This window comes from Lycorma delicatula, chromosome 2 (assembly GCF_047948215.1).
Source record: "Lycorma delicatula isolate Av1 chromosome 2, ASM4794821v1, whole genome shotgun sequence".
Lineage (NCBI taxonomy): Eukaryota > Metazoa > Arthropoda > Insecta > Hemiptera > Fulgoridae > Lycorma > Lycorma delicatula.
This window is the reverse complement of record NC_134456.1, coordinates 158692169-158701919: the sequence shown is the minus strand read 5'-3', so window position 1 is coordinate 158701919 and position 9751 is coordinate 158692169. Positions and strand designations below refer to the sequence as shown.

General features: G+C 26.0%; 1 long non-coding RNA gene across 2 annotated transcripts in view; it reads left to right on the top strand.

The window, feature by feature from the left end:
- Positions 1–234: 234 nt before the first annotated feature.
- Positions 235–9751, top strand: part of LOC142319353 (uncharacterized) — a 99252-nt gene continuing 89735 nt past the window's right edge. For both annotated transcript variants that reach the window (XR_012755178.1, XR_012755179.1), the window contains exon 1: positions 235–249. This is a non-coding gene — a long non-coding RNA (uncharacterized LOC142319353). The remainder of the gene's footprint in view (positions 250–9751) is intronic.

Sequence of the window (9751 nt, the reverse complement as noted above, 5' to 3'; positions counted from 1 at the left end):
CAACCAGTTAAAACTGAATACTAAATTATATAATTATTTTAAATACTTAAAAACTATTATTTTTGCACATTAAAATTAAAATTAAAAAATATATGTTAATTTTCATCTTAATTATAATATAAAAAATATACACATCTTTCAAAGAAAACCGTTAATCAATTTAGTCTGATAACCTAACACGATCATACATTTCGTGCTCAATTCGATTTTTTAATGTACTTCAGGCATATTATCTACGTAATGTATAAGGTAATTTGAATAAAAAATTATGCTCATAAATGTTTAAAATTCTTATTGTGTTATTAGCATCAATTAATTAATTAGGCCTAATTAAATCAAAAACTCATAAAATTAAAAATATTATTTTCAGTTTTATTGTAGAGGTTATGTGTTACTTTTTTGCTTAGGTTATCTCGTGTATCATGTAAACCTAAAAAAACTGCTGGATAATTAATTTGTTTCGTGGTAAATATACACTTAAGAAAAATTATTAAATCAAAGATTTATGAGGGCGTATCATCAATCCAGTTTCCTGGAGTAAATACAGTTGCCTATTATGTGGTTTTTAATGTCGGAATATTAGAATCGTCTCTCATAGACTGTTGTAAAATCACAATAAGATTTTTTTTCCATTTATTTCTGAATATTTTTTATGGATTATCGTGGACTTTTATACCCCAAAATTTTTTTCTTTAAATCGTGTTCTTTAAACCGATATTTTTATTCATAATTTTTATTTCTGTGTAATAAATACTCAGCATTCGAATTTTAACACCGTCAGATAATAAAGTTTCTGTTTTATCAAAAATAGCTTGTTCTATTATATGAAAAAAATTGATTCTTTTATTAGACAATTAAAAAAAATAATAAAACTCATCATTATGAGTCCGTTTGGTTTTTAGGAATATTAATTACTAAACTAACACATAGTTTTGTTTCTGACCCTTCCTTATGTATGTTAGCTCCTTTAGTAAAAATCCAAATTATTATTTTTTTTTTTTAAACTGTAAAATAAATAATTAATTTTGTTCTGTAATGCAAGATGTTTGTGTATTTTTTTGGGTTGTTAACCCAACCTAACCTATTTACACATTTCATTAATATGTACTTGCAATGTCTTTTTTATTTATTGATATAATACTGAATTTAGCTTTGTTGTGACAAAATGCAAATCTGTTGTCTTAAAATGTAATCTGGTGATAGTAAAGTTTATATAGGTTAATCTAGTTGAATTTTAATTAATTGTTTTTTTTTTACTTTAATCTGCATAATCTGTATTATAGTAATAAAAAAATTATGTAAATTTTTTTGTTTTGTTTACTGTATTTCAAAGTTTTCGTTAGAGTTTGTTAATTAATTCATGTAAAATCTTAGTATATTTTTTCATTTTAATTTATAATACAATATTTTTATTAAAATGGGAAAGCAAGGTGCAAGTTAATTTCATTTTAATTGGAATTCTTATCTTTATATGTAACTTTTATTTAGAATAAGTTTAAATTAATTATTTTTCAATAAATTTCCTATTAAAGTAATAATAGTTACTCAATTTTGAAAATGGTGCATTACTTATTGGTTTTGGTTCATACTGAACTGTGAATTTAAGATACAATATGAATAAAAATTGAATTAAAACATACTCGTTTCATAAACAGGTTTTAAAATCGTTACGTTCAATCTAACTCTGTAAAATCCGTTTGGTCCAAACATCAAAATATTTAAAATAACATATTTACAATAAAAAAAATACATCACATGATTTCTTTGTACGATTAAATTACATATACATATTTTTTTAAATGAAAAGTACATAACATTTATTTCATTAATAACTTCGGATATTTTTTCTTTTTTTTTTATTGTAATTATTGAATTACTATTTTTTGTAAAACTTTTTACATTCAGAAGTTAATAATTATTAATAAAACAATATATTTAATTTTTAAAAAAAGTTAAAAAAAGGAGATGAAGTTGGATTAGAACCGATGTGTCTTCCCCTTGTAAGATCCAAATATTTCATTAATTAAAATTTTATTTGGCTATAACTCTGGAACCAATGAAAATAAGTACAACTTTTGATATACCGTTAAAAAGCTTTCAATGAGGGCTTATTACTACAATTAAGAAAATGTCCAAAATCCACTTTTTTGGATTTTGGGCTTTTTTGGACACTTTTGGTCCAGTCGATTGCAATCAAAAGGGGAGGTACACAACTGGATGTCACAACAGTCCTAAATCCAAATTTCAACAACGATATAACGTTCTTTTAATAACTGCCCAATTTAAATCCTACATAATTTAAAAATTTTACATTTCAATTTTACTAACTTACTTAAAAATCATACAGATTAAACTGTTACTTACATATTTTATTAAATAGAATGTTCTCTAACTTCTTTTTTAGAATTTTTGGATTCAGATTACTTGTAAATATGTTAAAATAAAATTAAAAATTCCTTTGTAAAAACGTTTTACTTGAGTATTTAGACTGATAATAAAAGCAAAACAAAATTGATTTATAAATCGATCTGTTAAATTTTATCGTTACGCAATAATTTATCGTTACCAATAAATCGATACAAACCATCTCGCTAAAGTTATAAATTTCCGACTAAATACTTTTTTTTACGTACACTACTATGGATCCTAACCAATATTATTTTTACTTGATTTATTTTTTATAAATCTACAAAAAATTTTGTAAAGATTTAATTTAAAATTAATTCGAAAAAAAATCGGTCGGGGGAAGGAGAAAGAAATTAAAATCCTAATGAAAGAAAATTTGTTTGTTTTAATATGTAGGTTGTTAATTTCGTAAAATTTAGAATACCAAAATGGTAGATCAGTGATTTCTAAACAAAGTATTGCTATTTTTGATTACCAAGTTAACACTAAATAAAATTGTAATCAAATGGTGCATTTAACCACAGCCGATCCAAACGACAATAGAAGATTGACTTAGAATCAAATAAATTGAATAAATTCTATAAACAAAATAAATTATATTAAAATTAAAACGAATTTATATTAAATTTAATCAATATAATAAAATATATCTTTATCGAAGTGGTGCTGATATTTAGAATTATCTTTTCGATGAAGGTGCTTAATAGTTTCATACCCGGTAGAACTCCAGTCATATTTTAAAAATAAGGCTTCTATACATATAAATATTCCCTCCCAATATTACGTTGTTGGGTTCTAATTAATAGTACATTCCCCCGGATTATTCGTTACATAATAAGTTACAGGTGTTCTAACGACACGAATAAAGGACGTAGTTGACAATGCTGGTCGAATCAAATAAACTAAGCATTTAGAAATTTCCAGGAAATCATATTAATAAACAAATTAATACTTAAATTTTTATCATAACTTTTCTGTAAAAAGAATCAAATCAAAATATATCGTATATTGTACTTACTTATATTATTAAAGTGATACTATATTTGTTATCAATTATAGAATTTTATTTACTACAAAACATATACACAAAATATTGTTTCACGCACTATATTTCGTTAATGAAAGAGATTCACTAATGACGTGTTAAAAAACTGTACCACATTAAAAAAACTGAAAGCAATATAATTAAATTTTAAATACATTATTTGATTTTTATCAGTTAAACGTTTCTTCAAACTCAAAAAAAAGAAATTAATTTCTAAATACATGATGTATATTAAACGATTGTTAACTGTACACTAAGTGTGGTTCTAATTTTTTCCCCTAGACAGCATTATTTGTTTATAAAATAAAAATCTTCGATGAAGATGCTTTACATCCCTCACTCCCTTGCGGCGATGAACAGTGGTCACGTACAAGGTTTTTTTTATTAATGTAGTTGTTTTATACTCTGTCACTTGTCCTTGAAATCTTAACATATAGTAGTTCTTTTTTTCTGCTGCCGTGTTTTAATAATACTTTTTTAAGTTGCAAATACTGCAATCTAGTTATAAAAAGTTTCAGAATTATTTATTATAGTTTTATACTTGTTTAAAAATTAATTCTTTTTTATGCATGCGCGTGTATAAACTTTCAGGCTTATTAGGAAATATTTGAGAGAATGAGAAATGAAATGTCTTTATAAAAAAAGGAATATTTTTTTTTATACATTGATAATGTGCCCTTCGAAATGTTAATAGTCTCCAAATGGTTTGTCTGTATAATAAAAATTTTCACTTTCATAGAAATAGAAATTATTAATCTTAATTAATGCTATTAATATAAAAATGTTATTTATATATATATATTATATTAATATATTTTATGATCGCGTAAGAATCACTTTATTCAGTCCATTATCCAAGTCTCTTCAATGGGACATTTTGGGCCTTGCAATCCTCCCAGTACTTTTTCATACGTTGCGATCTTTGTGTCCTTCTAATGTTGAAAATTTTTTTGTTGTGAGTTTTTTCTTATGAGTGTGAAGCGAGTGTTTTTTTACTTAATTTTCTTGTCTAACTTTATCTTATCTGTGGTGGCTAAGGCCAATTTCCTTCAGGTACTTTCTTATTTGTCTGATTCATCTGCATCCTATCTTGGTGTTTTTCGAGTCGAGTTTGTACTGTAATAGATTTTTCAGAAATCTTGAATCTTGCGTCCACATGATATATCCAAAGAAAGAATCCTAGTCTTCTCTTACGCACGGTATCAGGGATGGGTTCTAACTCTTTGTACAAGAGTTTGTTGGTCACAATCCACAACTGCCCTCATTCTGGTACTTTTTCATTGATGCAGGTTCTTCCAATTCTTCTTTCTATTTTCTGGAGTCTGCGTTTGATGGTTCATACAGGTGGAAGAGTGTTTTTGCTGCATAATGAAGAGTGTTTGTGATTTCTGGTTTTATAATTGTGTTGTAGTATCTTTATATATATATAGTGTGTCATTAGAAAAAAATGGAAATGATTGTGTAAAATAAGAAATGGATAATTTACTAATTCAATTAGTAGAAATCTTTTTGCGCAAAAATCCTTTAATTAAAAGATTTGTATTAAGATATGCCTCATCATATCTTTACCAGTTCAATGATGATACCAAATATCCTCAAATCGTTTATGTAGATTATTAAATTTTCTGTTCACATATGTTGAGAAAAGAAACTTTTTTTTCAGGATTACCACTCTGGTATGAATTATAAACCTTCTTCCTTTGAAAGTCAGTTAAAAAAAGTTATTTTTCTTTAGTATATTTATAAAAAAAAGAGAAAAAAAAAAAAGATTTTTAGTAATAAATGAAATACAAAAATTAATAGTATAGTTATTATGTAAACATGAATAGTTTTTTCGTTATAATGAAGGGAGATATTAAATTTAAAACTTATCAGCAAAGATAAAAAACGGTTAATATAACCTAAGAGATTGTTTATTAGTGGATTGTTTGTCTTCATTCGAAATAGCGGTCTGTTCCAAAAGCCGGTACTTTCTTTACGTCTGACTTTGTAAACCGATGTTTCTATTTAGTTTATTGTTTATGTGTGTACGTGTGTGCGTGCGTGTGCACCCCTGTGTAGTTGCGTTTCTGTTGTTGAAACAAAATATCGGAATTACTATATTACATGTATTTTACAATAACAAAATTACATTGATTATTTATCATTTAATATTAAAGTGAACACATATGTAAGTACAGTCACAAGGATTACAGTCTGGATTAATTTTATCGAAAAAATCAGGGCGGAATCTTTCGCCAACCAAAGTCAATTATCCGGCGAAAATTAATATTATAAAGTGTTGGGGACAGTTTCGTGCGCTAAATAATTAACAAAAGCAACTAAACCCGTATCAGATAAATTTCTATTTAATTTCTATTTAACAGTTGTAATCATTTTTTAGTACATAATGTACCATAAATGTTTAAAAACGGGTTTTATTTACAACCAAAAAATGTAGGTCAATATTAGATGTGCCAATGACTGAAAAGGTGTCAATATTTGTGTAATTTACTATTTTAATAGTACTTAAATATCGAAATATTACTTTAATTTAATAAGGATTATTTTTAGTTTTTATGAAATAAGGAGGATATAACTATTTTGTAAAAAAAAATTCAGAAAAGTATGTCGTAAAACATATCAAAATGAATTAAAATCGATAGTTGAAAACCGACTGTTATTGACTGGATTTGCTTCATTACCTTACAGACTATAATTTTGTGAAATTATACAATTTTTGGCTTTATTTTACAATATTTTAAAATGTAGGTCTAATTATGAAATAAAGAGTAACAATTTCCAGATTCGATAAAAAAATATTGATAAATCTCTGCTTTATGAACAGAAAAAAATTTTTATCGTTGCAGTTTTTATGAACAGGAAAATGCCCGATCCCATTATTTCGTATTTCATCTTTTGGTTTGACACCTTTGGCTTTAAATTAATTTTATATTTCGTTATTTATACAAGTTTTCTTTCCTGGTAACAATTACTAAAATAAATCTGATTGGATAATATTTTGAAAGTGTTTAGTCTATACCGTTTTACATTTTCAGTAATTTCTAAAATTATAGTCTTTAACGGAAAGTAAATAAGATATTAAAAAAATCCCTGGAATATCAAACTATGCTCAAAAAAAAATTTATTTTTTAAGTCATTCAATACAAAAACAAATAAAATGCTAAAACTATATAAATTTTTGTTCCTTCATATTATTCAAATATATTTTTTTGTAATAACAAAGTTCTATACGATCGACCAGTTAACATTACCATCCTAATTATTCTGAACTTAAATCTAAGTAAGAAAACATAGCAGAAAAATACAAAGTGTAATATAAAATAACCCCAAGGATTAATTTGAAAAAACTTAATTTCTACTTTTCAAATAATTATGTACATACAAAAAGTCTTCTTTATTAATTTATTACGAATCAATTGCATTATCACAGGTAAAGAATAACTAGTAGACTGAGTAACTAGTAAACAATCAATTTTTTATTATTATACATAAAAAACAAGTAAACGCATAACATATCTGAGCCTATAAAATTACCGTAAAAAATCAAAAATTCAATAAAAATATTTCATAAAGATAAACAACGCATGGTCATGAGAATCTAAAACAAATTAACAATCTGTCTTAATTTGTATAAATTAGTAGTGTATAAAAAGTAAACTGCAATCTATAAAGCGATTATAACGTATGATTTAAGTAAACGTATTAAGGTCTTAATCGATTTGTTTAATATAAAAATTTAGATTAAATTTTATGGAAAAATAAGGAGCAAAAGAAGCAAAACAAAAGCCAAACGGTTAAAATCGGTTTCTTTTTTGACAGTTGTATTTTCTTTTCTCGGCCACTATTATGTTCTTTTATTGTTCCATTATGATTATTTATACTTTTGTATTTTTTCATAATACAGTTAATTTAATTCATATGATCAGAATGTATTCCTGGGCTTTCTGACCGTATAATAATACTTTAATAAAATTTAGAATCTTCTGGAATTTAAATAAATTTTAGTTCTATACGAGGTAATATATTAAATTATGCGGTATATTACATTCTATTCATTAAACTTCCAAGATTTACTTTACAGTCAGTTTTTGAACGTTATGACTTCAGAATAATTCACAGAATTTTATTAAAATTTGATACATTTGCACAGCTAAATCAGTAGCAATATGCTTTGATCGGAGGCAATATAGAAATGATTCTAGTAGATGAAATTGTAAGATTAATATAGAATTATACTTATAAAAACAAACACAGATATATATATTATTATATAGCCTTGAACTTATAATGGTTAATGTTCTTTCTTAAAGTGAAATTCCTTCTCGTCCAAAATGACAGGACAAAGTAGACTTTTTTATAGGGATTAATTTAAGTAAACTCTAGCCGTCCTGCTTCTCCCTAAACACGGAAACCAAGAATCGAGAAGAAATTGTCAGATTTTCTGTTGAAACTTCGTTAAGTGTTTGCATTTTCATACCGGATCAAACTAAAACATTAAAAACAAGACAATTATATTCATTAATAAGATGATGAAATTCATTTCTCAGCACAACAGCGTGCGCGTGGTTGTTTAATATCAGAATGAGTGGGAAAAATGAAAAGAATTATTAAAATTTGAGTTTGTATTATTGTTTTAATTTCTGTTTATTTTTATTATTATTCTGAATTTCTATCTAGGTTTTATGTTTTTTGTTTTCATTTTTTATTATTTATTTTGAGTTTAGATTTTATTGTTGTCGATTTTTTAAATTTTCTTTTGCTTATGTTAGTGAGCGATAAGTATTTTATTTTATAAGTATAGTGAGCAATAAATTTAATACCGCAAGCCGAAATAAATTTATTTAACACGTTTAAATTTATTATTACACGTTTCCTTTTCTTTATTATAAGAAAAATAAAACTGGCAATTACTATCAGCTGTTTACTATTTTAACGTATTATTACTTTGAGGAAAACGAAACGGAAATAAAATATATTTTGAATATTTATAATTCTGATACAATTTCCTCATCAGTTTTTTATGGTTTTCATTGTTAGATTAGTGATAACTAATGTAATTACAACTAAAAACAAGTTTTCTGTGGTAACAGTTGATAATTTTTTTTTTAACACAAGCGATTTTCTATTAATCATGAAACATGATGGATTTTCTGCTGTCTTTTCCTTAACTTCGTTATATACACACAATCTCGCGCGCGCACACACACATATAACATATATATATATATATTACTTACATTAAAGATATCTAGGAAGAAACTCTGTGATTGATGATTAAATATCACTGTAGACCAGCTTTTCTCAACCTGGGGCTCCTGAAATTAGCCTACAACTTTAGACATAAACAATAATGAAACCATTTAATGAGAAAAAAAATCATTTATTATAAACACCTTACATTTATAAGTAAACGTAAAGAGAATAAATAATAAGTTGATTGCATTTATTTTACATTTAATTGTTTCCCATACGTGGATCAAGTTAGAAACACAAAAAACACGATGAGTTTTGAAGTGATAAAATACGATTCCTATATTTAATTTTTAGCACAACCATAGGCGAAAAATCCTTTTCAAAGAGGTAAGACGTGGCGAAAGAGATTAATATTTTCAATCTTCTAAGACTAAATTTCTATATCACTTCAACGAGCAAGCCAAAACGTATCTAAATTTTCAGATGTGAATTGTAGTTGTAACGTTTTATCGGCAGTTATTTCAATGAGCTGGTCGCGAATCTCAATTGGTAACTTAGCAGATGCAACAATGTTTTCACTAAATGGATTCAGGGCCCATATCTTCGAGAAATCATTTTTATTTTTCAGAAAATACTCCGCCAACTGAATCTTTAGCTCATGCAAATGCATCTTCATGCGATCCAAACTGTGGTGAATAATATTGTCTTCTTCATCCAAATTTTTTTCAATGTAATCGGAAATGAGTGGAAACATTAGTATTTGCTTTGGAGGCGATTAATCCCGATATCAAGCTTCTTAATGTAAACATGAACTTTGTCGGCCATTAATAGAATTTTTTTATCACGTCCTTGTAAATTTACATTCAAGTCGGAAAAATAGTATTAATTCATCTCACAATTCCAAAAACTTGACTTCTATATCTGACTTCTGTATGGAGAAGAAGAGATTTTTTCTATTCGCCCATTTCATCGCATAGTATAGCAAATAGCCTATTCTGTAATGATCTTCTTTCTTTTTCCTGTTTAGTCTCCGGGAAATAATGTACAGGTATTACTTCAGAAGATGAATGAGGATGATATGTATGAGTGTAAATGAAGTATAGT